Genomic DNA, 24,584 nt, shown 5'->3' on the forward strand with positions numbered 1-24,584 from the left:
CGGACTCGCGAAATCGCGGACTCGCGAACACTCCCGAAATCACGGACTCGCGAAATCGAGGACTCGCGAACACTCGAGAAATCGCGGACTCGCGAACACTCCCGAAATCGCGGACTCGCGAACACTCGCGAAATCGCGGACTCGCGAACACTCCCGAAATCGCGGACTCGCGAACACCCGCGAAATCGCGGACTCGGGAACACTCCCGAAATCACGGACTCGCGAAATCGCGGACTCGCGAACACTCCCGAAATCGCGAACATCTCCCGAAATCGCGGACTCGCGAACACTCGCGAAATCGCGGACTCGCGAACACTCCCGAAATGACGGACTCGCGAAATCGCGGACTCGTGAACACTCCCGAAATCGCGGACTCGCGAACACTCGCGAAATCGCGGACTCGCGAAATCGCGGACTCGCGAACACTCCCGAAATCGCGGACTCGCGAACACCCGCGAAATCGCGGACTCGCGAACACTCCCGAAATCACGGACTCGCGAAATCGCGGACTAGCGAACACTCCCGAAATCGCGGACTCGCGAACACTCGCGAAATCGCGGACTCGCGAAATCGCGGACTCTCGAACACTCGCGAAATCGCGGACTCGCGAACACTCCCGAAATAGCGGACTCGCGAAATCGCGGACTCGCGAACACTCCCGAAATCGCGGACTCGCGAACACCCGCGAAATCGCGGACTCGCGAACACTCCCGAAATCACGGACTCGCGAAATCGCGGACTAGCGAACACTCCCGAAATCGCGGACTCGCGAACACTCGCGAAATCGCGGACTCGCGAAATCGCGGACTCTCGAACACTCGCGAAATCGCGGACTCGCGAACACTCCCGAAATAGCGGACTCGCGAACACTCCCGAAATCGCGGACTCGCGAACACCAGCGAAATCGCGGACTCGCGAAATCGCGGACTCGCGAACACTCCCGAATTCACGGACTCGTGAACACCCGCGAAATCGCGGACTCGCGAAATCACGGACTCGCGAACACTCGCGAAATCGCGGACTCGCGAACACTCCCGTAATCGCGGACTCGCGAACACCCGCGAAATCGCGGACTCGCGAAATCGCGGACTCGCGAACACTCGCGAAATCGCGGAGTCGCGAACACTCCCGAAATCGCGGACTCGCGAACACTCGCGAAATCACGGAGTCGCGAACACTCGCGAAATCGCGGACTCGCGAACACTCGCGAAATCGCGGTCTCGCGAACACTTGAGAAATCGCGGACTCGCGAACCCTCCCGAAATCGCGGACTCGCGAACACTCGAGAAATCGCGGACTCGCGAACACTCCCGAAATCGCGGACTCGCGAACACCCGCGAAATCGCGGACTCGCGAACACTCCCGAAATCACGGACTCGCGAAATCGCGGACTCGCGAACACTCCCGAAATCGCGAACACTCCCGAAATCGCGGACTCGCGAACACTCGCGAAATCGCGGACTCGCGAACACTCCCGAAATGACGGACTCGCGAAATCGCGGACTCGCGAACACTCCCGAAATCGTGGACTCGCGAACACTCGCGAAATCGCGGACTCGCGAAATCGCGGACTCGCGAACACTCCCGAAATCGCGGACTCGCGAACACCCGCGAAATCGCGGACTCGCGAACACTCGCGAAATCACGGACTCGCGAAATCGCGGACTCGCGAACACTCCCGAAATCGCGGACTCGCGAACACTCCCGAAATCACGGACTCGCGAAATCGCGGACTCGCGAACACTCCCGAAATCGCGAACACTCCCGAAATCGCGGACTCGCGAACACTCGCGAAATCGCGGACTCGCGAACACTCCCGAAATGACGGACTCGCGAAATCGCGGACTCGCGAACACTCCCGAAATCGTGGACTCGCGAACACTCGCGAAATCGCGGACTCGCGAAATCGCGGACTCGCGAACACTCCCGAAATCGCGGACTCGCGAACACCCGCGAAATCGCGGACTCGCGAACACTCGCGAAATCACGGACTCGCGAAATCGCGGACTCGCGAACACTCCCGAAATCGCGGACTCGCGAACACTCCCGAAATCACGGACTCGCGAAATCGCGGACTCGCGAACACTCGCGAAATCGCGGAGTCGCGAACACTCCCGAAATCGCGGACTCGCGAACACTCCCGAAATCGCGGACTCGCGAACACTCGCGAAATCGCGGACTCGCGAACACCAGCGAAATCGCGGAATCGCGAAATCGGGGACTCGCGAACACTCCCGAAATCGCGGACTCGCGAACACCCGCGAAATCGCGGACTCGCGAATACTCCCGAAATCGCGGACTCGCGAACACCCCGAAATCACGGACTCGCGAAATCGCGGACTCGCGAATACTCCCGAAATCGCGGACTCGCGAACACTCCCGAAATCGCGGACTCGCGAACACTCCCGAAATCGTGGACTCGCGAACACTCGCGAAATCGCGGACTCGCGAAATCGCGGACTCGCGAACACTCCCGAAATCGCGGACTCGCGAACACCCGCGAAATCGCGGACTCGCGAACACTCGCGAAATCACGGACTCGCGAAATCGCGGACTCGCGAACACTCCCGAAATCGCGGACTCGCGAACACTCCCGAAATCACGGACTCGCGAAATCGCGGACTCGCGAACACTCGCGAAATCGCGGAGTCGCGAACACTCCCGAAATCGCGGACTCGCGAACACTCCCGAAATCGCGGACTCGCGAACACTCGCGAAATCGCGGACTCGCGAACACCAGCGAAATCGCGGAATCGCGAAATCGCGGACTCGCGAACACTCCCGAAATCGCGGACTCGCGAACACCCGCGAAATCGCGGACTCGCGAATACTCCCGAAATCGCGGACTCGCGAACACCCCGAAATCACGGACTCGCGAAATCGCGGACTCGCGAATACTCCCGAAATCGCGGACTCGCGAACACTCGCGAAATCGCGGACTCGCGAACACTCCCGAAATCGCGGACTCGCGAACACTCCCGAAATCGCGGACTCGCGAACACTCCCGAAATCACGGACTCGCGAAATCGCGGACTCGCGAACACTCCCGAAATCGCGGACTCGCGAACACTCGCGAAATCGCGGACTCGCGAACACTCCCGAAATCACGGACTCGCGAAATCGCGGACTCGCGAAAACTCCCGAAATCGCGGACTCGCGAACACCCGCGAAATCGCGGACTCGCGAACACTCCCGAAATCACGGACTCGCGAAATCGCGGACTCGCGAACACTCCCGAAATCGCGGACTCGCGAACACTCGCGAAATCGCAGACTCGCGAACACTCGCGAAATCGCGGACTCGCAAACACCCGCGAAATCGCGGACTCGCGAACACTCCCGAAATCACGGACTCGCGAAATCGCGGACTCGCGAACACTCCCGAAATCGCGGACTCGCGAACACTCGCGAAATCGCGGACTCGCGAACACTCGCGAAATCGCGGACTCGCGAACACTCCCGAAATCGCGGACTCGCGAACACTCCCGAAATCACGTACTCCCGAAATCGCGGACTCGCGAACACCCGCGAAATCGCGGACTCGCAAAATCGCGGACTCGCGAACACTCCCGAAATCGCGGACTCGCGAACACTCGCGAAATCGCGGACTCGCGAACACTCGCGAAATCGCGGACTCGCGAACACCCGCGAAATCGCGGACTCGCGAAATCACGGACTCGCAAACACCCGCGAAACCGCGGACTCGCGAAATCGCGGACTCGCGAACACTCGCGAAATCACGGAGTCGCGAACACTCGCGAAATCGCGGACTCGCGAACACTCGCGAAATCGCGGTCTCGCGAACACTTGAGAAATCGCGGACTCGCGAACACTCCCGAAATCGCGGACTCGCGAACACTCAAGAAATCGCGGACTCGCGAACACTCCCGAAATCGCGGACTCGCGAACACCCGCGAAATCGCGGACTCGCGAACACTCAAGAAATCACGGACTCGCGAAATCGCGGACTCGCGAAATCGCGGACTCGCGAACACTCCCGAAATCGCGAACACTCCCGAAATCGCGGACTCGCGAACACTCGCGAAATCGCGGACTCGCGAACACTCCCGAAATGACGGACTCGCGAAATCGCGGACTCGTGAACACTCCCGAAATCGCGGACTCGCGAACACTCGCGAAATCGCGGACTCGCGAAATCGCGGACTCGCGAACACTCCCGAAATCGCGGACTCGCGAACACCCGCGAAATCGCGGACTCGCGAACACTCCCGAAATCACGGACTCGCGAAATCGCGGACTAGCGAACACTCCCGAAATCGCGGACTCGCGAACACTCGCGAAATCGCGGACTCGCGAACACTCCCGAAATCGCGGACTCGCGAACACCCGCGAAATCGCGGACTCGGGAACACTCCCGAAATCACGGACTCGCGAAATCGCGGACTCGCGAACACTCCCGAAATCGCGAACATCTCCCGAAATCGCGGACTCGCGAACACTCGCGAAATCGCGGACTCGCGAACACTCCCGAAATGACGGACTCGCGAAATCGCGGACTCGTGAACACTCCCGAAATCGCGGACTCGCGAACACTCGCGAAATCGCGGACTCGCGAAATCGCGGACTCGCGAACACTCCCGAAATCGCGGACTCGCGAACACCCGCGAAATCGCGGACTCGCGAACACTCCCGAAATCACGGACTCGCGAAATCGCGGACTAGCGAACACTCCCGAAATCGCGGACTCGCGAACACTCGCGAAATCGCGGACTCGCGAAATCGCGGACTCTCGAACACTCGCGAAATCGCGGACTCGCGAACACTCCCGAAATAGCGGACTCGCGAAATCGCGGACTCGCGAACACTCCCGAAATCGCGGACTCGCGAACACCCGCGAAATCGCGGACTCGCGAACACTCCCGAAATCACGGACTCGCGAAATCGCGGACTAGCGAACACTCCCGAAATCGCGGACTCGCGAACACTCGCGAAATCGCGGACTCGCGAAATCGCGGACTCTCGAACACTCGCGAAATCGCGGACTCGCGAACACTCCCGAAATAGCGGACTCGCGAACACTCCCGAAATCGCGGACTCGCGAACACTCGCGAAATCGCGGACTCGCGAACACCAGCGAAATCGCGGAATCGCGAAATCGCGGACTCGCGAACACTCCCGAAATCGCGGACTCGCGAACACCCGCGAAATCGCGGACTCGCGAATACTCCCGAAATCACGGACTCGCGAAATCGCGGACTCGCGAACACTCCCGAAATCGCGGACTCGCGAACACTCGCGAAATCGCGGACTCGCGAACACTCCCGAAATCACGGACTCGCGAAATCGCGGACTCGCGAAAACTCCCGAAATCGCGGACTCGCGAACACCCGCGAAATCGCGGACTCGCGAACACTCCCGAAATCACGGACTCGCGAAATCGCGGACTCGCGAACACTCCCGAAATCGCGGACTCGCGAACACTCGCGAAATCGCAGACTCGCGAACACTCGCGAAATCGCGCACTCGCAAACACCCGCGAAATCGCGGACTCGCGAACACTCCCGAAATCACGGACTCGCGAAATCGCGGACTCGCGAACACTCCCGAAATCGCGGACTCGCGAACACTCGCGAAATCGCGGACTCGCGAACACTCGCGAAATCGCGGACTCGCGAACACTCCCGAAATCGCGGACTCGCGAACACTCCCGAAATCACGTACTCCCGAAATCGCGGACTCGCGAACACCCGCGAAATCGCGGACTCGCAAAATCGCGGACTCGCGAACACTCCCGAAATCGCGGACTCGCGAACACTCGCGAAATCGCGGACTCGCGAACACTCGCGAAATCGCGGACTCGCGAACACCCGCGAAATCGCGGACTCGCGAAATCACGGACTCGCAAACACCCGCGAAACCGCGGACTCGCGAAATCGCGGACTCGCGAACACTCGCGAAATCACGGAGTCGCGAACACTCGCGAAATCGCGGACTCGCGAACACTCGCGAAATCGCGGTCTCGCGAACACTTGAGAAATCGCGGACTCGCGAACACTCCCGAAATCGCGGACTCGCGAACACTCGAGAAATCGCGGACTCGCGAACACTCCCGAAATCGCGGACTCGCGAACACCCGCGAAATCGCGGACTCGCGAACACTCCCGAAATCACGGACTCGCGAAATCGCGGACTCGCGAAATCGCGGACTCGCGAACACTCCCGAAATCGCGAACACTCCCGAAATCGCGGACTCGCGAACACTCGCGAAATGACGGACTCGCGAAATCGCGGACTCGTGAACACTCCCGAAATCGCGGACTCGCGAACACTCGCGAAATCGCGGACTCGCGAAATCGCGGACTCGCGAACACTCCCGAAATCGCGGACTCGCGAACACCCGCGAAATCGCGGACTCGCGAACACTCCCGAAATCACGGACTCGCGAAATCGCGGACTAGCGAACACTCCCGAAATCGCGGACTCGCGAACACTCGCGAAATCGCGGACTCGCGAACACTCCCGAAATCGCGGACTCGCGAACACCCGCGAAATCGCGGACTCGGGAACACTCCCGAAATCACGGACTCGCGAAATCGCGGACTCGCGAACACTCCCGAAATCGCGAACATCTCCCGAAATCGCGGACTCGCGAACACTCGCGAAATCGCGGACTCGCGAACACTCCCGAAATGACGGACTCGCGAAATCGCGGACTCGTGAACACTCCCGAAATCGCGGACTCGCGAACACTCGCGAAATCGCGGACTCGCGAAATCGCGGACTCGCGAACACTCCCGAAATCGCGGACTCGCGAACACCCGCGAAATCGCGGACTCGCGAACACTCCCGAAATCACGGACTCGCGAAATCGCGGACTAGCGAACACTCCCGAAATCGCGGACTCGCGAACACTCGCGAAATCGCGGACTCGCGAAATCGCGGACTCTCGAACACTCGCGAAATCGCGGACTCGCGAACACTCCCGAAATAGCGGACTCGCGAAATCGCGGACTCGCGAACACTCCCGAAATCGCGGACTCGCGAACACCCGCGAAATCGCGGACTCGCGAACACTCCCGAAATCACGGACTCGCGAAATCGCGGACTAGCGAACACTCCCGAAATCGCGGACTCGCGAACACTCGCGAAATCGCGGACTCGCGAAATCGCGGACTCTCGAACACTCGCGAAATCGCGGACTCGCGAACACTCCCGAAATAGCGGACTCGCGAACACTCCCGAAATCGCGGACTCGCGAACACCAGCGAAATCGCGGACTCGCGAAATCGCGGACTCGCGAACACTCCCGAATTCACGGACTCGTGAACACCCGCGAAATCGCGGACTCGCGAAATCACGGACTCGCGAACACTCGCGAAATCGCGGACTCGCGAACACTCCCGTAATCGCGGACTCGCGAACACCCGCGAAATCGCGGACTCGCGAAATCGCGTACTCGCGAACACTCGCGAAATCGCGGAGTCGCGAACACTCCCGAAATCGCGGACTCGCGAACACTCGCGAAATCACGGAGTCGCGAACACTCGCGAAATCGCGGACTCGCGAACACTCGCGAAATCGCGGTCTCGCGAACACTTGAGAAATCGCGGACTCGCGAACCCTCCCGAAATCGCGGACTCGCGAACACTCGAGAAATCGCGGACTCGCGAACACTCCCGAAATCGCGGACTCGCGAACACCCGCGAAATCGCGGACTCGCGAACACTCCCGAAATCACGGACTCGCGAAATCGCGGACTCGCGAACACTCCCGAAATCGCGAACACTCCCGAAATCGCGGACTCGCGAACACTCGCGAAATCGCGGACTCGCGAACACTCCCGAAATGACGGACTCGCGAAATCGCGGACTCGCGAACACTCCCGAAATCGTGGACTCGCGAACACTCGCGAAATCGCGGACTCGCGAAATCGCGGACTCGCGAACACTCCCGAAATCGCGGACTCGCGAACACCCGCGAAATCGGGGACTCGCGAACACTCGCGAAATCACGGACTCGCGAAATCGCGGACTCGCGAACACTCCCGAAATCGCGGACTCGCGAACACTCCCGAAATCACGGACTCGCGAAATCGCGGACTCGCGAACACTCGCGAAATCGCGGAGTCGCGAACACTCCCGAAATCGCGGACTCGCGAACACTCCCGAAATCGCGGACTCGCGAACACTCGCGAAATCGCGGACTCGCGAACACCAGCGAAATCGCGGAATCGCGAAATCGGGGACTCGCGAACACTCCCGAAATCGCGGACTCGCGAACACCCGCGAAATCGCGGACTCGCGAATACTCCCGAAATCGCGGACTCGCGAACACCCCGAAATCACGGACTCGCGAAATCGCGGACTCGCGAATACTCCCGAAATCGCGGACTCGCGAACACTCCCGAAATCGCGGACTCGCGAACACTCCCGAAATCGTGGACTCGCGAACACTCGCGAAATCGCGGACTCGCGAAATCGCGGACTCGCGAACACTCCCGAAATCGCGGACTCGCGAACACCCGCGAAATCGCGGACTCGCGAACACTCGCGAAATCACGGACTCGCGAAATCGCGGACTCGCGAACACTCCCGAAATCGCGGACTCGCGAACACTCCCGAAATCACGGACTCGCGAAATCGCGGACTCGCGAACACTCGCGAAATCGCGGAGTCGCGAACACTCCCGAAATCGCGGACTCGCGAACACTCCCGAAATCGCGGACTCGCGAACACTCGCGAAATCGCGGACTCGCGAACACCAGCGAAATCGCGGAATCGCGAAATCGCGGACTCGCGAACACTCCCGAAATCGCGGACTCGCGAACACCCGCGAAATCGCGGACTCGCGAATACTCCCGAAATCGCGGACTCGCGAACACCCCGAAATCACGGACTCGCGAAATCGCGGACTCGCGAATACTCCCGAAATCGCGGACTCGCGAACACTCGCGAAATCGCGGACTCGCGAACACTCCCGAAATCGCGGACTCGCGAACACTCCCGAAATCGCGGACTCGCGAACACTCCCGAAATCACGGACTCGCGAAATCGCGGACTCGCGAACACTCCCGAAATCGCGGACTCGCGAACACTCGCGAAATCGCGGACTCGCGAACACTCCCGAAATCACGGACTCGCGAAATCGCGGACTCGCGAAAACTCCCGAAATCGCGGACTCGCGAACACCCGCGAAATCGCGGACTCGCGAACACTCCCGAAATCACGGACTCGCGAAATCGCGGACTCGCGAACACTCCCGAAATCGCGGACTCGCGAACACTCGCGAAATCGCAGACTCGCGAACACTCGCGAAATCGCGGACTCGCAAACACCCGCGAAATCGCGGACTCGCGAACACTCCCGAAATCACGGACTCGCGAAATCGCGGACTCGCGAACACTCCCGAAATCGCGGACTCGCGAACACTCGCGAAATCGCGGACTCGCGAACACTCGCGAAATCGCGGACTCGCGAACACTCCCGAAATCGCGGACTCGCGAACACTCCCGAAATCACGTACTCCCGAAATCGCGGACTCGCGAACACCCGCGAAATCGCGGACTCGCAAAATCGCGGACTCGCGAACACTCCCGAAATCGCGGACTCGCGAACACTCGCGAAATCGCGGACTCGCGAACACTCGCGAAATCGCGGACTCGCGAACACCCGCGAAATCGCGGACTCGCGAAATCACGGACTCGCAAACACCCGCGAAACCGCGGACTCGCGAAATCGCGGACACGCGAACACTCGCGAAATCACGGAGTCGCGAACACTCGCGAAATCGCGGACTCGCGAACACTCGCGAAATCGCGGTCTCGCGAACACTTGAGAAATCGCGGACTCGCGAACACTCCCGAAATCGCGGACTCGCGAACACTCGAGAAATCGCGGACTCGCGAACACTCCCGAAATCGCGGACTCGCGAACACCCGCGAAATCGCGGACTCGCGAACACTCCCGAAATCACGGACTCGCGAAATCGCGGACTCGCGAAATCGCGGACTCGCGAACACTCCCGAAATCGCGAACACTCCCGAAATCGCGGACTCGCGAACACTCGCGAAATCGCGGACTCGCGAACACTCCCGAAATGACGGACTCGCGAAATCGCGGACTCGTGAACACTCCCGAAATCGCGGACTCGCGAACACTCGCGAAATCGCGGACTCGCGAAATCGCGGACTCGCGAACACTCCCGAAATCGCGGACTCGCGAACACCCGCGAAATCGCGGACTCGCGAACACTCCCGAAATCACGGACTCGCGAAATCGCGGACTAGCGAACACTCCCGAAATCGCGGACTCGCGAACACTCGCGAAATCGCGGACTCGCGAACACTCCCGAAATCGCGGACTCGCGAACACCCGCGAAATCGCGGACTCGGGAACACTCCCGAAATCACGGACTCGCGAAATCGCGGACTCGCGAACACTCCCGAAATCGCGAACATCTCCCGAAATCGCGGACTCGCGAACACTCGCGAAATCGCGGACTCGCGAACACTCCCGAAATGACGGACTCGCGAAATCGCGGACTCGTGAACACTCCCGAAATCGCGGACTCGCGAACACTCGCGAAATCGCGGACTCGCGAAATCGCGGACTCGCGAACACTCCCGAAATCGCGGACTCGCGAACACCCGCGAAATCGCGGACTCGCGAACACTCCCGAAATCACGGACTCGCGAAATCGCGGACTAGCGAACACTCCCGAAATCGCGGACTCGCGAACACTCGCGAAATCGCGGACTCGCGAAATCGCGGACTCTCGAACACTCGCGAAATCGCGGACTCGCGAACACTCCCGAAATAGCGGACTCGCGAAATCGCGGACTCGCGAACACTCCCGAAATCGCGGACTCGCGAACACCCGCGAAATCGCGGACTCGCGAACACTCCCGAAATCACGGACTCGCGAAATCGCGGACTAGCGAACACTCCCGAAATCGCGGACTCGCGAACACTCGCGAAATCGCGGACTCGCGAAATCGCGGACTCTCGAACACTCGCGAAATCGCGGACTCGCGAACACTCCCGAAATAGCGGACTCGCGAACACTCCCGAAATCGCGGACTCGCGAACACCAGCGAAATCGCGGACTCGCGAAATCGCGGACTCGCGAACACTCCCGAATTCACGGACTCGTGAACACCCGCGAAATCGCGGACTCGCGAAATCACGGACTCGCGAACACTCGCGAAATCGCGGACTCGCGAACACTCCCGTAATCGCGGACTCGCGAACACCCGCGAAATCGCGGACTCGCGAAATCGCGGACTCGCGAACACTCGCGAAATCGCGGAGTCGCGAACACTCCCGAAATCGCGGACTCGCGAACACTCGCGAAATCACGGAGTCGCGAACACTCGCGAAATCGCGGACTCGCGAACACTCGCGAAATCGCGGTCTCGCGAACACTTGAGAAATCGCGGACTCGCGAACCCTCCCGAAATCGCGGACTCGCGAACACTCGAGAAATCGCGGACTCGCGAACACTCCCGAAATCGCGGACTCGCGAACACCCGCGAAATCGCGGACTCGCGAACACTCCCGAAATCACGGACTCGCGAAATCGCGGACTCGCGAACACTCCCGAAATCGCGAACACTCCCGAAATCGCGGACTCGCGAACACTCGCGAAATCGCGGACTCGCGAACACTCCCGAAATGACGGACTCGCGAAATCGCGGACTCGCGAACACTCCCGAAATCGCGGACTCGCGAACACCCGCGAAATCGCGGACTCGCGAACACTCCCGAAATCACGGACTCGCGAAATCGCGGACTCGCGAACACTCCCGAAATCGCGAACACTCCCGAAATCGCGGACTCGCGAACACTCGCGAAATCGCGGACTCGCGAACACTCCCGAAATGACGGACTCGCGAAATCGCGGACTCGCGAACACTCCCGAAATCGTGGACTCGCGAACACTCGCGAAATCGCGGACTCGCGAAATCGCGGACTCGCGAACACTCCCGAAATCGCGGACTCGCGAACACCCGCGAAATCGGGGACTCGCGAACACTCGCGAAATCACGGACTCGCGAAATCGCGGACTCGCGAACACTCCCGAAATCGCGGACTCGCGAACACTCCCGAAATCACGGACTCGCGAAATCGCGGACTCGCGAACACTCGCGAAATCGCGGAGTCGCGAACACTCCCGAAATCGCGGACTCGCGAACACTCCCGAAATCGCGGACTCGCGAACACTCGCGAAATCGCGGACTCGCGAACACCAGCGAAATCGCGGAATCGCGAAATCGGGGACTCGCGAACACTCCCGAAATCGCGGACTCGCGAACACCCGCGAAATCGCGGACTCGCGAATACTCCCGAAATCGCGGACTCGCGAACACCCCGAAATCACGGACTCGCGAAATCGCGGACTCGCGAATACTCCCGAAATCGCGGACTCGCGAACACTCCCGAAATCGCGGACTCGCGAACACTCCCGAAATCGTGGACTCGCGAACACTCGCGAAATCGCGGACTCGCGAAATCGCGGACTCGCGAACACTCCCGAAATCGCGGACTCGCGAACACCCGCGAAATCGCGGACTCGCGAACACTCGCGAAATCACGGACTCGCGAAATCGCGGACTCGCGAACACTCCCGAAATCGCGGACTCGCGAACACTCCCGAAATCACGGACTCGCGAAATCGCGGACTCGCGAACACTCGCGAAATCGCGGAGTCGCGAACACTCCCGAAATCGCGGACTCGCGAACACTCCCGAAATCGCGGACTCGCGAACACTCGCGAAATCGCGGACTCGCGAACACCAGCGAAATCGCGGAATCGCGAAATCGCGGACTCGCGAACACTCCCGAAATCGCGGACTCGCGAACACCCGCGAAATCGCGGACTCGCGAATACTCCCGAAATCGCGGACTCGCGAACACCCCGAAATCACGGACTCGCGAAATCGCGGACTCGCGAATACTCCCGAAATCGCGGACTCGCGAACACTCGCGAAATCGCGGACTCGCGAACACTCCCGAAATCGCGGACTCGCGAACACTCCCGAAATCGCGGACTCGCGAACACTCCCGAAATCACGGACTCGCGAAATCGCGGACTCGCGAACACTCCCGAAATCGCGGACTCGCGAACACTCGCGAAATCGCGGACTCGCGAACACTCCCGAAATCACGGACTCGCGAAATCGCGGACTCGCGAAAACTCCCGAAATCGCGGACTCGCGAAAACTCCCGAAATCGCGGACTCGCGAACACCCGCGAAATCGCGGACTCGCGAACACTCCCGAAATCACGGACTCGCGAAATCGCGGACTCGCGAACACTCCCGAAATCGCGGACTCGCGAACACTCGCGAAATCGCAGACTCGCGAACACTCGCGAAATCGCGGACTCGCAAACACCCGCGAAATCGCGGACTCGCGAACACTCCCGAAATCACGGACTCGCGAAATCGCGGACTCGCGAACACTCCCGAAATCGCGGACTCGCGAACACTCGCGAAATCGCGGACTCGCGAACACTCGCGAAATCGCGGACTCGCGAACACTCCCGAAATCGCGGACTCGCGAACACTCCCGAAATCACGTACTCCCGAAATCGCGGACTCGCGAACACCCGCGAAATCGCGGACTCGCAAAATCGCGGACTCGCGAACACTCCCGAAATCGCGGACTCGCGAACACTCGCGAAATCGCGGACTCGCGAACACTCGCGATATCGCGGACTCGCGAACACCCGCGAAATCGCGGACTCGCGAAATCACGGACTCGCAAACACCCGCGAAACCGCGGACTCGCGAAATCGCGGACTCGCGAACACTCGCGAAATCACGGAGTCGCGAACACTCGCGAAATCGCGGACTCGCGAACACTCGCGAAATCGCGGTCTCGCGAACACTTGAGAAATCGCGGAGTCGCGAACACTCCCGAAATCGCGGACTCGCGAACACTCGAGAAATCGCGGACTCGCGAACACTCCCGAAATCGCGGACTCGCGAACACCCGCGAAATCGCGGACTCGCGAACACTCCCGAAATCACGGACTCGCGAAATCGCGGACTCGCGAAATCGCGGACTCGCGAACACTCCCGAAATCGCGAACACTCCCGAAATCGCGGACTCGCGAACACTCGCGAAATCGCGGACTCGCGAACACTCCCGAAATGACGGACTCGCGAAATCGCGGACTCGTGAACACTCCCGAAATCGCGGACTCGCGAACACTCGCGAAATCGCGGACTCGCGAAATCGCGGACTCGCGAACACTCCCGAAATCGCGGACTCGCGAACACCCGCGAAATCGCGGACTCGCGAACACTCCCGAAATCACGGACTCGCGAAATCGCGGACTAGCGAACACTCCCGAAATCGCGGACTCGCGAACACTCGCGAAATCGCGGACTCGCGAACACTCCCGAAATCGCGGACTCGCGAACACCCGCGAAATCGCGGACTCGGGAACACTCCCGAAATCACGGACTCGCGAAATCGCGGACTCGCGAACACTCCCGAAATCGCGAACATCTCCCGAAATCGCGGACTCGCGAACACTCGCGAAATCGCGGACTCGCGAACACTCCCGAAATGACGGACTCGCGAAATCGCGGACTCGTGAACACTCCCGAAATCGCGGACTCGCGAACACTCGCGAAATCGCGGACTCGCGAAATCGCGGACTCGCGAACACTCCCGAAATCGCGGACTCGCGAACACCCGCGAAATCGCGGACTCGCGAACACTCCCGAAATCACGGACTCGCGAAATCGCGGACTAGCGAACACTCCCGAAATCGCGGACTCGCGAACACCCCGAAATCACGGACTCGCGAAATCGCGGACTCGCGAACACTCGCGAAATCGCGGACTCGCGAACACTCGCGAAATCGCGGACTCGCGAAATAACGGACTTGCAAACACCCGCGAAACCGCGGACTCGCGAAATCGCGGACTCGCGAACACTCCCGAAATCGCGGACTCGCGAACATTCGCGAAATCGCGGACTCGCGAAATCGCGGACTCGCGAACACTCCCGAAATCGCGGACTCGCGAACACCCGCGAAATCGCGGACTCGCGAACACTCACGAAATCGCGGACTCGCGAAATCGCGGACTAGCGAACACTCCCGAAATCGCGGACTCGCGAACACTCGAGAAATCGCGGACTCGCGAACACTCCCGAAATCGCGGACTCGCGAACACCCGCGAAATCGCGGACTCGCGAACACTCCCGAAATCACGGACTCGCGAAATCGCGGACTCGCGAACACTCCCGAAATCGCGAACACTCCCGAAATCGCGGACTCGCGAACACTCGCGAAATCGCGGACTCGCGAACACTCCCGAAATGACGGACTCGCGAAATCGCGGACTCGCGAACACTCCCGAAATCGTGGACTCGCGAACACTCGCGAAATCGCGGACTCGCGAAATCGCGGACTCGCGAACACTCCCGAAATCGCGGACTCGCGAACACCCGCGAAATCGCGGACTCGCGAACACTCGCGAAATCACGGACTCGCGAAATCGCGGACTCGCGAACACTCCCGAAATCGCGGACTCGCGAACACTCCCGAAATCACGGACTCGCGAAATCGCGGACTCGCGAACACTCGCGAAATCGCGGAGTCGCGAACACTCCCGAAATCGCGGACTCGCGAACACTCCCGAAATCGCGGACTCGCGAACACTCGCGAAATCGCGGACTCGCGAACACCAGCGAAATCGCGGAATCGCGAAATCGGGGACTCGCGAACACTCCCGAAATCGCGGACTCGCGAACACCCGCGAAATCGCGGACTCGCGAATACTCCCGAAATCGCGGACTCGCGAACACCCCGAAATCACGGACTCGCGAAATCGCGGACTCGCGAATACTCCCGAAATCGCGGACTCGCGAACACTCCCGAAATCGCGGACTCGCGAACACTCCCGAAATCGTGGACTCGCGAACACTCGCGAAATCGCGGACTCGCGAAATCGCGGACTCGCGAACACTCCCGAAATCGCGGACTCGCGAACACCCGCGAAATCGCGGACTCGCGAACACTCGCGAAATCACGGACTCGCGAAATCGCGGACTCGCGAACACTCCCGAAATCGCGGACTCGCGAACACTCCCGAAATCACGGACTCGCGAAATCGCGGACTCGCGAACACTCGCGAAATCGCGGAGTCGCGAACACTCCCGAAATCGCGGACTCGCGAACACTCCCGAAATCGCGGACTCGCGAACACTCGCGAAATCGCGGACTCGCGAACACCAGCGAAATCGCGGAATCGCGAAATCGCGGACTCGCGAACACTCCCGAAATCGCGGACTCGCGAACACCCGCGAAATCGCGGACTCGCGAATACTCCCGAAATCGCGGACTCGCGAACACCCCGAAATCACGGACTCGCGAAATCGCGGACTCGCGAATACTCCCGAAATCGCGGACTCGCGAACACTCGCGAAATCGCGGACTCGCGAACACTCCCGAAATCGCGGACTCGCGAACACTCCCGAAATCGCGGACTCGCGAACACTCCCGAAATCACGGACTCGCGAAATCGCGGACTCGCGAACACTCCCGAAATCGCGGACTCGCGAACACTCGCGAAATCGCGGACTCGCGAACACTCCCGAAATCACGGACTCGCGAAATCGCGGACTCGCGAAAACTCCCGAAATCGCGGACTCGCGAACACCCGCGAAATCGCGGACTCGCGAACACTCCCGAAATCACGGACTCGCGAAATCGCGGACTCGCGAACACTCCCGAAATCGCGGACTCGCGAACACTCGCGAAATCGCAGACTCGCGAACACTCGCGAAATCGCGGACTCGCAAACACCCGCGAAATCGCGGACTCGCGAACACTCCCGAAATCACGGACTCGCGAAATCGCGGACTCGCGAACACTCCCGAAATCGCGGACTCGCGAACACTCGCGAAATCGCGGACTCGCGAACACTCGCGAAATCGCGGACTCGCGAACACTCCCGAAATCGCGGACTCGCGAACACTCCCGAAATCACGTACTCCCGAAATCGCGGACTCGCGAACACCCGCGAAATCGCGGACTCGCAAAATCGCGGACTCGCGAACACTCCCGAAATCGCGGACTCGCGAACACTCGCGAAATCGCGGACTCGCGAACACTCGCGAAATCGCGGACTCGCGAACACCCGCGAAATCGCGGACTCGCGAAATCACGGACTCGCAAACACCCGCGAAACCGCGGACTCGCGAAATCGCGGACTCGCGAACACTCGCGAAATCACGGAGTCGCGAACACTCGCGAAATCGCGGACTCGCGAACACTCGCGAAATCGCGGTCTCGCGAACACTTGAGAAATCGCGGACTCGCGAACACTCCCGAAATCGCGGACTCGCGAACACTCGAGAAATCGCGGACTCGCGAACACTCCCGAAATCGCGGACTCGCGAACACCCGCGAAATCGCGGACTCGCGAACACTCCCGAAATCACGGACTCGCGAAATCGCGGACTCGCGAAATCGCGGACTCGCGAACACTCCCGAAATCGCGAACACTCCCGAAATCGCGGACTCGCGAACACTCGCGAAATCGCGGACTCGCGAACACTCCCGAAATGACGGACTCGCGAAATCGCGGACTCGTGAACACTCCCGAAATCGCGGACTCGCGAACACTCGCGAAATCGCGGACTCGCGAAATCGCGGACTCGCGAAATCGCGGACTCGCGAACACTCCCGAAATCGCGGACTCGCGAACACCCGCGAAATCGCGGACTCGCGAACACTCCCGAAATCACGGACTCGCGAAATCGCGGACTAGCGAACACTCCCGAAATCGCGGACTCGCGAACACTCGCGAAATCGCGGACTCGCGAACACTCCCGAAATCGCGGACTCGCGAACACCCGCGAAATCGCGGACTCGGGAACACTCCCGAAATCACGGACTCGCGAAATCGCGGACTCGCGAACACTCCCGAAATCGCGAACATCTCCCGAAATCGCGGACTCGCGAACACTCGCGAAATCGCGGACTCGCGAACACTCCCGAAATGACGGACTCGCGAAATCGCGGACTCGTGAACACTCCCGAAATCGCGGACTCGCGAACACTCGCGAAATCGCGGACTCGCGAAATCGCGGACTCGCGAACACTCCCGAAATCGCGGACTCGCGAACACCCGCGAAATCGCGGACTCGCGAACACTCCCGAAATCACGGACTCGCGAAATCGCGGACTAGCGAACACTCCCGAAATCGCGGACTCGCGAACACTCGCGAAATCGCGGACTCGCGAAATCGCGGACTCTCGAACACTCGCGAAATCGCGTACTCGCGAACACTCCCGAAATAGCGGACTCGCGAAATCGCGGACTCGCGAACACTCCCGAAATCGCGGACTCGCGAACACCCGCGAAATCGCGGACTCGCGAACACTCCCGAAATCACGGACTCGCGAAATCGCGGACTAGCGAACACTCGCGAAATCGCGGACTCGCGAACACTCCCGAAATAGCGGACTCGCGAACACTCCCGAAATCGCGGACTCGCGAACACCAGCGAAATCGCGGACTCGCGAAATCGCGGACTCGCGAACACTCCCGAATTCACGGACTCGTGAACACCCGCGAAATCGCGGACTCGCGAAATCACGGACTCGCGAACACTCGCGAAATCGCGGACTCGCGAACACTCCCGTAATCGCGGACTCGCGAACACCCGCGAAATCGCGGACTCGCGAAATCGCGGACTCGCGAACACTCGCGAAATCGCGGAGTCGCGAACACTTGCGAAATCGCGGAGTCGCGAACACTTGCGAAATCGCGGAATCGCGAAATCGCGGACTCGCGAACACTCCCGAAATCGCGGACTCGCGAACACCCGCGAAATCGCGGACTCACGAAATCGTGGACTCGCGAACACTCGCGAAACCGCGGACTCGCGAACACTTGCGAAATCGCGGACTAGCGAACACTCCCGAAATCGCGGACTCGCGAACACTCGCGAAATCGCGGACTCGCGAACACTCCCGAAATAGCGGACTCGCGAACACTCCCGAAATCGCGTACTCGCGAAATCGCGGACTCGCGAACACTCCCGAAATCGCGGACTCGCGAACACTTGCGAAATAGCGGAATCGCGAAATCGCGGACTCGCGAACACTCCCGAAATCGCGGACTCGCGAACACCCGCGAAATCGCGGACTCACGAAATCGCGGACTCGCGAACACTCGCGAAATCGCAGACTCGCGAACACTCGCGAAATCGCGGACTCGCAAACACCCGCGAAATCGCGGACTCGCGAACACTCCCGAAATCGCGGACTCGCGAACACTCGCGAAATCGCGGACTCGCGAACACTCCCGAAATAGCGGACTCGCGAACACTCCCGAAATCGCGTACTCGCGAAATCGCGGACTCGCGAACACTCCCGAAATCGCGGACTCGCGAACACTTGCGAAATCGCGGAATCGCGAAATCGCGGACTCGCGAACACTCCCGAAATCGCGGACTCGCGAACACCCGCGAAATCGCGGACTCACGAAATCGCGGACTCGCGAACACTCGCGAAATCGCAGACTCGCGAACACTCGCGAAATCGCGGACTCGCAAACACCCGCGAAATCGCGGACTCGCGAACACTCCCGAAATCACGGACTCGCGAAATCGCGGACTCGCGAACACTCCCGAAATCGCGGACTCGCGAACACTCGCGAAATCGCGGACTCGCGAACACTCGCGAAATCGCGGACTCGCGAACACTCCCGAAATCGCGGACTCGCGAACACTCCCGAAATCACGTACTCCCGAAATCGCGGACTCGCGAACACCCGCGAAATCGCGGACTCGCAAAATCGCGGACTCGCGAACACTCCCGAAATTGCGGACTCGCGAACACTCGCGAAATCGCGGACTCGCGAACACTCGCGAAATCGCGGACTCGCGAACACCCGCGAAATCGCGGACTCGCGAAATCACGGACTCGCAAACACCCGCGAAACCGCGGACTCGCGAAATCGCGGACTCGCGAACACTCGCGAAATCACGGAGTCGCGAACACTCGCGAAATCGCGGACTCGCGAACACTCGCGAAATCGCGGTCTCGCGAACACTTGAGAAATCGCGGACTCGCGAACACTCCCGAAATCGCGGACTCGCGAACACTCGAGAAATCGCGGACTCACGAAATCGTGGACTCGCGAACACTCGCGAAATCACGGAGTCGCGAACAATCGCGAAATCGCGGACTCGCGAACACTCGCGAAATCGCGGTCTCGCGAACACTTGAGAAATCGCGGACTCGCGAACACTCCCGAAATCGCGGACTCGCGAACACCCGCGAAATCGCGGACTCACGAAATCGTGGACTCGCGAACACTCCCGAAATTGCGGACTCGCGAACACTCGCGAAATCGCGGACTCGCGAACACTCGCGAAATCGCGGACTCGCGAACACCCGCGAAATCGCGGACTCGCGAAATCACGGACTCGCAAACACCCGCGAAACCGCGGACTCGCGAAATCGCGGACTCGCGAACACTCGCGAAATCACGGAGTCGCGAACACTCGCGAAATCGCGGACTCGCGAACACTCGCGAAATCGCGGTCTCGCGAACACTTGAGAAATCGCGGACTCGCGAACACTCCCGAAATCGCGGACTCGCGAACACCCGCGAAATCGCAGACTCGCGAACACTCCCGAAATAGCGGACTCGCGAACACTCCCGAAATCGCGTACTCGCGAAATCGCGGACTCGCGAACACTCCCGAAATCGCGGACTCACGAAATCGCGGACTCGCGAACACTCGCGAAATCGCAGACTCGCGAACACTCGCGAAATCGCGGACTCGCAAACACCCGCGAAATCGCGGACTCGCGAACACTCCCGAAATCACGGACTCGCGAAATCGCGGACTCGCGAACACTCCCGAAATCGCGGACTCGCGAACACTCGCGAAATCGCGGACTCGCGAACACTCGCGAAATCGCGGACTCGCGAACACTCCCGAAATCGCGGACTCGCGAACACTCCCGAAATCACGTACTCCCGAAATCGCGGACTCGCGAACACCCGCGAAATCGCGGACTCGCAAAATCGCGGACTCGCGAACACTCCCGAAATTGCGGACTCGCGAACACTCGCGAAATCGCGGACTCGCGAACACTCGCGAAATCGCGGACTCGCGAACACCCGCGAAATCGCGGACTCGCGAAATCACGGACTCGCAAACACCCGCGAAACCGCGGACTCGCGAAATCGCGGACTCGCGAACACTCGCGAAATCACGGAGTCGCGAACACTCGCGAAATCGCGGACTCGCGAACACTCGCGAAATCGCGGTCTCGCGAACACTTGAGAAATCGCGGACTCGCGAACACTCCCGAAATCGCGGACTCGCGAACACTCGAGAAATCGCGGACTCACGAAATCGTGGACTCGCGAACACTCGCGAAATCACGGAGTCGCGAACAATCGCGAAATCGCGGACTCGCGAACACTCGCGAAATCGCGGTCTCGCGAACACTTGAGAAATCGCGGACTCGCGAACACTCCCGAAATCGCGGACTCGCGAACACCCGCGAAATCGCGGACTCACGAAATCGTGGACTCGCGAACACTCCCGAAATTGCGGACTCGCGAACACTCGCGAAATCGCGGACTCGCGAACACTCGCGAAATCGCGGACTCGCGAACACCCGCGAAATCGCGGACTCGCGAAATCACGGACTCGCAAACACCCGCGAAACCGCGGACTCGCGAAATCGCGGACTCGCGAACACTCGCGAAATCACGGAGTCGCGAACACTCGCGAAATCGCGGACTCGCGAACACTCGCGAAATCGCGGTCTCGCGAACACTTGAGAAATCGCGGACTCGCGAACACTCCCGAAATCGCGGACTCGCGAACACCCGCGAAATCGCAGACTCGCGAACACTCCCGAAATAGCGGACTCGCGAACACTCCCGAAATCGCGTACTCGCGAAATCGCGGACTCGCGAACACTCCCGAAATCGCGGACTCGCGAACACTTGCGAAATCGCGGAATCGCGAAATCGCGGACTCGCGAACACTCCCGAAATCGCGGACTCGCGAACACCCGCGAAATCGCGGACTCACGAAATCGCGGACTCGCGAACACTCGCGAAATCGCAGACTCGCGAACACTCGCGAAATCGCGGACTCGCAAACACCCGCGAAATCGCGGACTCGCGAACACTCCCGAAATCACGGACTCCCGAAATCGCGGACTCGCGAACACTCCCGAAATCACGTACTCCCGAAATCGCGGACTCGCGAACACCCGCGAAATCGCGGACTCGCAAAATCGCGGACTCGCGAACACTCCCGAAATTGCGGACTCGCGAACACTCGCGAAATCGCGGACTCGCGAACACTCGCGAAATCGCGGACTCGCGAACACCCGCGAAATCGCGGACTCGCGAAATCACGGACTCGCAAACACCCGCGAAACCGCGGACTCGCGAAATCGCGGACTCGCGAACACTCGCGAAATCACGGAGTCGCGAACACTCGCGAAATCGCGGACTCGCGAACACTCGCGAAATCGCGGTCTCGCGAACACTTGAGAAATCGCGGACTCGCGAACACTCGCGAAATCGCGGTCTCGCGAACACTTGAGAAATCGCGGACTCGCGAACACTCCCGAAATCGCGGACTCGCGAACACCCGCGAAATCGCGGACTCGCGAACACTCCCGAAATCACGGACTCGCGAAATCGCGGACTCGCGAACACTCCCGAAATCGCGAACACTCCCGAAATCGCGGACTCGCGAACACTCGCGAAATCGCGGACTCGCGAACACTCCCGAAATGACGGACTCGCGAAATCGCGGACTCGTGAACACTCCCGAAATCGCGGACTCGCGAACACTCGCGAAATCGCGGACTCGCGAAATCGCGGACTCGCGAACACTCCCGAAATCGCGGACTCGCGAACACCCGCGAAATCGCGGACTCGCGAACACTCCCGAAATCACGGACTCGCGAAATCGCGGACTAGCGAACACTCCCGAAATCGCGGACTCGCGAACACTCGCGAAATCGCGGACTCGCGAACACTCCCGAAATCGCGGACTCGCGAACACCCGCGAAATCGCGGACTCGGGAACACTCCCGAAATCACGGACTCGCGAAATCGCGGACTCGCGAACACTCCCGAAATCGCGAACACTCCCGAAATCGCGGACTCGCGAACACTCGCGAAATCGCGGACTCGCGAACACTCCCGAAATGACGGACTCGCGAAATCGCGGACTCGTGAACACTCCCGAAATCGCGGACTCGCGAACACTCGCGAAATAGCGGACTCGCGAAATCGCGGACTCGCGAACACTCCCGAAATCGCGGACTCGCGAACACCCGCGAAATCGCGGACTCGCGAACACTCCCGAAATCACGGACTCGCGAAATCGCGGACTAGCGAACACTCCCGAAATCGCGGACTCGCGAACACTCGCGAAATCGCGGACTCGCGAAATCGCGGACTCTCGAACACTCGCGAAATCGCGGACTCGCGAACACTCCCGAAATAGCGGACTCGCGAAATCGCGGACTCGCGAACACTCCCGAAATCGCGGACTCGCGAACACCCGCGAAATCGCGGACTCGCGAACACTCCCGAAATCACGGACTCGCGAAATCGCGGACTAGCGAACACTCCCGAAATCGCGGACTCGCGAACACTCGCGAAATCGCGGACTCGCGAAATCGCGGACTCTCGAACACTCGCGAAATCGCGGACTCGCGAACACTCCCGAAATAGCGGACTCGCGAACACTCCCGAAATCGCGGACTCGCGAACACCAGCGAAATCGCGGACTCGCGAAATCGCGGACTCGCGAACACTCCCGAATTCACGGACTCGTGAACACCCGCGAAATCGCGGACTCGCGAAATCACGGACTCGCGAACACTCGCGAAATCGCGGACTCGCGAACACTCCCGTAATCGCGGACTCGCGAACACCCGCGAAATCGCGGACTCGCGAAATCGCGGACTCGCGAACACTCCCGAAATCGCGGACTCGCGAACACCCGCGAAATCGCGGACTCACGAAATCGTGGACTCGCGAACACTCGCGAAACCGCGGACTCGCGAACACTTGCGAAATCGCGGACTAGCGAACACTCCCGAAATCGCGGACTCGCGAACACTCGCGAAATCGCGGACTCGCGAACACTCCCGAAATAGCGGACTCGCGAACACTCCCGAAATCGCGTACTCGCGAAATCGCGGACTCGCGAACACTCCCGAAATCGCGGACTCGCGAACACTTGCGAAATCGCGGAATCGCGAAATCGCGGACTCGCGAACACTCCCGAAATCGCGGACTCGCGAACACCCGCGAAATCGCGGACTCACGAAATCGCGGACTCGCGAACACTCGCGAAACCGCGGACTCGCGAACACTTGCGAAATCGCGGACTCGCGAACACTCGCGAAATCGCGGACTCGCGAACACCCGCGAAATCGCGGACTCGCGAAATAACGGACTTGCAAACACCCGCGAAACCGCGGACTCGCGAAATCGCGGACTCGCGAACACTCCCGAAATCGCGGACTCGCGAACATTCGCGAAATCGCGGACTCGCGAAATCGCGGACTCGCGAACACTCCCGAAATCGCGGAC

This window comes from Conger conger, chromosome 8 (genome assembly GCF_963514075.1).
Source record: "Conger conger chromosome 8, fConCon1.1, whole genome shotgun sequence".
Lineage (NCBI taxonomy): Eukaryota > Metazoa > Chordata > Actinopteri > Anguilliformes > Congridae > Conger > Conger conger.